This window comes from Schistocerca nitens, chromosome 11 (assembly GCF_023898315.1).
Source record: "Schistocerca nitens isolate TAMUIC-IGC-003100 chromosome 11, iqSchNite1.1, whole genome shotgun sequence".
Lineage (NCBI taxonomy): Eukaryota > Metazoa > Arthropoda > Insecta > Orthoptera > Acrididae > Schistocerca > Schistocerca nitens.
In genome coordinates, this window is record NC_064624.1 from 134,843,677 (window position 1) to 134,851,238 (window position 7,562).

Sequence of the window (7,562 nt, forward strand, 5' to 3'; positions counted from 1 at the left end):
TATCATTTTGTCAAACATCTAGGGTATAGTATATGTACCTCAAAGATTCAGGAAGTAAATAAATAAAATAAAGTACTTATGTCTAGGGATTTATATTTCACGTTAGTTTTAACATAGACTGCAGTTTCTCCTTTCTCCTTTATGGATAGCTTTCTATCAGTGAGTAACCATCAATTTGAGGCATTTCAGTTCCATTTGTCACATGGCGTTCTGTAAGACATGTTACTTGTGCATGGTTTACAGATTCAGCGTCAATAATGTCGAGATTTAGAAGCTCCAGTTTGTTTCTGAGACCACTGGTGTTTTGGTGGAACACACAGAGTTTACTGCTACTGGCATTTCTTGGTTCGTAACTACACTTTCATAGCTTAGCATTCCCCTATAAACTCGGACTCTTTATTACACCTCGGATTATCACCAGTCTTAACATTTAGCCTACAAAACCTTAGAAACAGATTGCTGATTTTCGTCTAACGATATTAACCGCGTGATTACCTCTTGAGGCTTATTTCCTATTTCACTCAGCACTTTATTCGCTACAAGTCATATTCCCAGGCCATTTAGATGCCGTTCATGGGCCGTGTGAAATCAGTGGTCAATATTGTTTATATTCAATACAGCAAAGTTTTTGAAGTATATACCAATTGATTCATATTGATCATTAGCAGCAGGTATTTCATGATTCAAGCATGACCATTGTGGCAGATCATGACAATGCGGGATCTTGGGAACAACAATGTTAGAATGCGTTAAGTGATTCAAACATTCCTTTTGTTCCTGATAGGCATTTGATGTTTCGTTTTTAATGATATCGTTCGATCCTCCAATTACCACATCATAATCATTTGTGGATAATTTACCGACTTCTCCTGAGTTTGCATGTTTCCTCAATTCAGTTAAACCTGCACCTGGTTTGATGTATCCCACAGCAGCAATCGTTGTAGATGCCTCATATAGTATCGGAGAGGCGATTCCGCGCCCATGGGTGTCGGTAATAAGCATAAGTTTCCTTCTTGATTTTTCTTCCTTGGAGCATTGAGATTGTGGGTGATGGTATTGGGGAACAGCTGCGTGTTGATCAGACTGATTAGCTTCAGCGCTGTTATTCACCTAAAGCACCACTTATTTGAGTGTCTAATGTACGTCGATTAAGTGTGCCTTCACTGATAAATTGTGATGAAAGGGTTTTGTTGGTGTAAACACTATAATCCTTAGAACTGTTTTCACTTGTATGACTGGCGAGCACTGTTGATAAGAACTGTGTACTATATCGTGCGCCTTCATTACTTTTAGCACAAACAATTAAATAAAGTTAATGTCCGAGTGGTGACTGATAGGAGTTGCAGTACAGTCATTTAACAAGTATGGTCGTTCACTTAAGCCACTGCCTCATATGTCAGTTTAGCTTGGACAGGTAGTATAAAGAGAGGTACCATAAGGAATTCGAGTGACTATGGAAATAACTGTCAGAGATCGGTATTTTCCTCTCACTTCTCCGGCGGTGCTCCGCAAGGATACCGCCCTTCGATTGTGCCATTCCAGCACTAATTGAAGTGCTAGGTTTTCAGGTGCCAGCCAGCCAGCCAGCCGAGCAGCAGCGGTCCAGCTGTACAGCAGCAGCAGCGGTCCCTGCACAGCAGCAGCGGTCCCGGCCAGCAGCCAGCCAGCCAGCCCGCCAGCAGCAGTGGTCCAGCCAGCCAGCGCTCCATTAGCAGCAGCAGCAGTAGCAGCAGCAGCAGCAGCAGCAGCAGCTGCGGCATTCCTGCCAGCTGTCGTCGGAGTCAGCGCCTGCGCCAGCAGTGTGGGACTCTGGTCTTTGTCCGTCTTCTTCTTCATCCGTCTTCGTCTTCATCCGTCTTCGTCTGTCCCCAGGTTTTTCTTTTCCTTTTTGTCCTGTGCATTTTTGTTTATCCCTGTCATCATGTCAGCCCCCACCACCACTACCACCACTACCGCCACAGCCATAGTTTATACTTCCCCCTCCGCCACCCCCACCACCATTACATGGTGTGCCCAGTCACACCCCCCTCTTTCCATCCCTCCTCTTCTCACTCTCCCTTCGCCCTCGCTCTTTGTCGCCCTCTCTCCAGCTTCTTCCTCCCGCTCCTCTCCCTCTGATCCTTTCTCCCCACTCCCCCAGCCTGTCACTGCCGCTCCAGCTGGGGTGGTGGCCCATCGGGCCACTGCCCATGCCCAACTCTCCCCATCCCCTTCGTCATCACCGGCGTCGGCGTCGCCGTCGCCTTCACCGTCACCATCTCTGGTGCAGTCTGCTGTGTCCACGGCGGGACCTGCCCCTACCCGCAACCTCCCTATAGCGCCCGTCCCTCATATCACCACCCACCCTTCTGCTGCCATTAAATGCCGTGGTGGCACCTCCACCTCTTCCGCTCCCAAAAAGGCCCTGCCCCATCCTCCTTCCCCCCCCCCCCCCCAGGATGCGATGGATGTCTCCTCGCCTGGCCATGCTCCCTCCGCCTCCTCCTCCTCCTCCTCCCCCCTCTTTATACAAATACCTCCTCTCCTGTCCCGATCCTACCCTTCTTGAGGCCCAGAATCTCTCCCTCCTCCTCCGCCAACACTTCCCTGGTGCCCTCATCTCTCTCCTCACTCCCAGACGGGATTCCGTTCTCCTCCCCCAGCCCCATCCTCCATACTGACATCCTCTCCCGCCTCCCCATCACCTGTTTTGGCCCCAATGCCTCCTTCACCCCTGCTCCTTCTCCATCTCCTACCCGCCAACCCCAACCCCCACATCGCCCGCCGACCCTGACCGCCGTGATCACTCGGCTCAGTCCGTCGATCACGGAGGAGGAGGTGTTGGCGGAGCTCAAGGCGCATCCCACACTGGAGGTGCGGGCGGTCCGCTGCATTTTTAACTCGGCCGGCCCCACCCGCCTTATGCAGGTTTTCTCCGAGGACGCCCCCTCCATAGACCGTCTCCTGAAGGAGGGTGCCCTCCTCTTCAACCAGCACTATAAGGTCGACCCCTCCCATTCCCCTCCTCAATCCCTGGGCTGCCGAGGTGTCTGTGCTATAACGCACACCCAACAGCTGAGTGCCGCGAGGCCCCCACCTGCCCGCATTGTAGGCAAGCGCACTTCCTCCGGCAGTGCCACAACCTGCAATCTCCCCCATCCCACCTACTCCCAAAAGTGTAAAGCCCGACCCCCTCCGATCACTCCTGAACTCACCGTCCCTGTCTGTCCTCTGGACGCCCCCACCCCTCCTGGCAATTCCCTTTGTCCCCCCCTCACCGCTGAGGCATCATCAGGTTCCTCGCCATTGTCCTACGGAACATCCACCCTTTCCAGCGCCCTCACACCCTCCAACAGGTCTCCCTCGCCGCCCGTTCCATTTTCCACTTAAAAATGTATGCCACCTACTCCAACAACCAGGCCCATTTCACCTTCTCCCGTCTTGACACCTTTGTCTAAATCCCTGTCATGGCGCGACAACACCGTATCCTTTTCAACAACATCCGCTCCCTTCCCGCCAACAAGAACCTCTTCTTGCACCCCCTTGCCACCCACCGTGTGGATGCCTTCCTTCTCAATGAAACTTTCCTCCAACCCCACCACACCGTCCACACGTTGCCCTACCTCCTTCACCGCTCCAGTAATCCCCTCCTGATTGCGCGTGGTGGAGTTGCCGTTGGTCACCACCGCCAGATCCTAGTTTGGCTCCAACCTCTCCTTCCCAACCCCACCGAACACCTGATCCTTAGCTACTTCTTCCCCGGCCTTGCCGTCACCTGCGCCACCATCTATGTCCGCCCTAACGTCCCTATTCCCTTCGCCTTCCTCTCCGGCATTGACCGTACCTGCTCTTCCTACGTGATCGCCGCCGACCTCAGCATCCATAGTCGTTCCACCGACCAGTTACAGCAGTGGCATCAGTTCCTCTCCTCCCTTCAAGGCGACCTCATCCCCATCCCCTAGCACACCCGTCCCGAATCCAACTCCACTTCCGATGTTATCCTTTCCTCCCCCAACCTCCTTGGCCGCATAACGGTGGATGTCCTGGAGCCTACTGGTAGCGACCATCTCCCTGTCCTCCTCACTGTTTCAGACGGTAGTCGCCCCCGCCCCGAGCCACACAATGACCCTCCCCCTAAGTACGTCCATGACTATTACCGTGCCAACTGGAATGCCTACTGGGATACCCTTTCCACCCAGGTCGATAGCCACCCCTTCACCTACCACCAACCTGATGATGTAACCCATGCCGCCTCCTTTCTCCAGCAGACCTTCTCTGAGGCCATGGAGGCCCACGTCCCTACTGTCGCCATCCACTCACACCGTCCTACCATACCCCCACAGGCCGTCCTCCTCCTCTGTGAATCCCGCCGTCTCTACCGTGCCTTCCTCCACACGCGTGACCCGGACACACTACAACACCACTGGCAACTCCAGTGACATGTTCGAAATTTGCTTGCAGCTACGAAACGCCGAGAGTGGCGACAGACATGCACCTGTTTAAATGCTACCCTACCTATAAACTCGTCCAAGTTCTGGTCAGCCTTCCGTCGCCTGACCAGAACTAAACCCTCCCCCTACTATCCTCTTCTCCATGATGATCACCTCTTTCCTGACACCCTTAGTAAGGCCAATCACTTTGCCTCTTGAATGAAATTTTTACTCTGCACCGGAGTGTGCGCCGATATGAAACTTCCTGGCAGATTAAAACTGTGTGCCCGACCGAGATTCGAACTCGGGACCTTTGCCTTTCGCGGGCAAGTGCTCTATCAACTGAGCTACCGAAGCACGACTCACGCCCGGTACTCACAGCTTTACTTCTGCCAGTACCTCGTCTCCTACCTTCCAAACTTTACAGAAGCTCTTGCCCGCGAAAGGGAAAGGTCCCGAGTTCGAATCTCGGTCGGGCACACAGTTTTAATCTGCCAGGAAATTTCACTTTGCCTCTTACCTCTCCGATGTCTAATCCATCCCCAATGATCCCCAGTTCGCTTACTCCCTCTTCCCGGATGTCTGATCGAACTGACACCTCTGTCCCTCATTGCTATACTCAGCACGAATCGCAACACCGCTCCTGGTAATGATCGTGTCACCTACCGTCACCTTCGTGAAGCTCCTGCCTCTTTCCTCTCAACTCTGACCAGGCTCTACAATGTAGTCCTGTCCACCAGTTACTACCCGGACCTGTGGAAAACTTCCTGTATCCTGATGTTCCTTAAACCTGGTAAACCGCCGTCTGCCATCTCCTCCTACCGTCCCATTAGCCTTACCTCGGTCTTCAGCAAGGTCCTGGAATCTATCCTCACCCGCCGCATCCACCAGCATCTCCGCCAGCACCGCCTCGTTCCCGTTAACCAGTGTGTGTTTTGGCCATCCTTCTCTTCCGACGACCTTCTCCTTCACCTCACTCATCTCCTTTCCAAACAGCTTAATTCCTGTCGCTCTGCAATCTTCCTCTCCCTGGACCTCGAACGTGCTTATTACCGCGTATGGCATTCCGGTCTCCTCTTCAAGCTCCAAACCTTCGCCCTTCCCATTAATTACTTCCGTCTGATCGGCTCCTTTCTCTCCCACCGTCCTTCCTACGTCACCATCCATAACACGGATTCCTACACCTTTTTCCCCTCCGCCGGTGTGCCCCTAGGCTCCGTCCTCTCTCCCCTTCTGTACCTTTTATATACAGCAGACATGCCGCCGCCGTCACCCCCCGTCCACCTTCTCCAGTTTGGCGATGACACCGCCTTCCTTGCCCTTGCCCCCACCCTGCAGCACTCCCAACACCTTCTCCAATCCCATCTTGACGGGTTCACTGCTTGGTGCAACCAGTGGTTGCTCAAGGTCAATCCCTCCAACACCCAGGCAATCATTGTAGGCAAAACCACCCTCTCCTTCCGCTTCCTTGATTTATATCTCACCATCTATGGCCGTCCTATCGCCCTCACCCCCCACCCTTAAGTAACATGGCGTCACCCTCGACCGTCGACTCTCCTGGACCCCCCATCTCCGGACAATCCAAGCCAAGGCACGCTCCCGACTCCGTCTCCTCAAGCTCCTTTCCGGCCGTACGTGGGGTCTGGAACCCTCCACCATACTCCACACCTATAAATCCCTCATCCGCCCTATCCTTTGTTATGCCCATCCAGCCTGGATCTCCGTCCGCCCTACCTTTTATAAATCCCTTCAAATCCTTGAACGCCATGCTCTCCGCCTCGCCTATCGCATCCATCTCCCCTCCCCCATGCGGATCCTGTACGATCTCATTCCATTCCCCCACCTCCTCCTTTTCCTTGAAAGGATACAGATCCTGTACACCGCTCGCAAACTCACCCGCTTGTCTCGCCCATCCTCTCCCGCCCCCACTTGCTGCCGTGCCTGTATTCCCCCGTCCCACCCGGTCTCCATCTCTCCACCCTACTTACCCTCTCCCAAGGTGGCTTCCACCAGCTCCCCCTCCCTGATGATGTCCTCCTCCCCTCCATATACCCCTCCTACCAACTTTGATCCTCCCTCCTTCTTCCTATGTCTGTTCCTTTGGGCACCCTCCCTCCCTCCTCCCTTTCTCCCCACTCCTCCACCGGCTTCCTCTCCCCTGCCCCTCTACTCCTCGTGCCATCTCCTCAGCCATTGGCATCTTTGTTCTCCTCTCTCCACCCTCTCCACCCCCCCCCCCCCCCCCCCTCACCCTTCTTCCCCTCTTAGCAGGTCCCCGGACTCGCACACGCTACGTGGACTTTCGCGCGCCAGAGATCATCGCCATCAGTGTCTCGTGTGTGTGAGCTCGTTTTGTGTTTTTAGTGTCCGCCGTCACACTTCTACGTTCACTTGTGCCGTCGGATTCTTCAGTGTTATGTGCGCCGTGTCAACGGGTTTTCAGTGTCGTCATCATCGAGTGTGAATGGCTCCGTGTTTTTTGTGTATCTGTGACCACTATTTTTTGCCCGTCACTATGTTCATTTTAATTCTCCATTATTGTACTGTTATTGTCAAAAGTATGGCTGAAGAGCGGCGTAGCATGCTGCTGCCAGCCTACCTGATTGTTCAGGTATTAAAATAACAATAAGGAAAAAAAAAAAAGTATTTTCCTCTGGCAGTTATCGTTAATGGCTCACAGTTCTTGCTCTATGGCAGTTATCGGCTACCATTACAGGTAACCTGGAAGTTGGTAAAGGAATAACCGTGTGTCTGTGTTCCTGCACAGTGACTCCAGTATTAGGCCCCGGTGATATTTCAGAGACGATAGTTACTGGAGCGAACAAATATTTACGTACTTCTTCAGAAATAGCCGCTGGCCATTGCTAATGACAAATAACATGTCAGAATGTATAACATAATACAGTTGAATATAATAATTATTGTCAGGAGATTGTCAAAATATGTGAATATATTACAGTAATTGCTAATATTTACATAATTGATACACTGTCAGAATAAAACACAGTTACGCACTTTTAATAAATTTATCATACACAGAATACCCGATCTTGACTGTTGCAACCAAGTGCTGTCAAAACTGAAATATAGCAGAATTTTTACCTAAGCTGGTCTATCAGTCTCTGTTACGATATTCATCTACAGGGTAGGAGG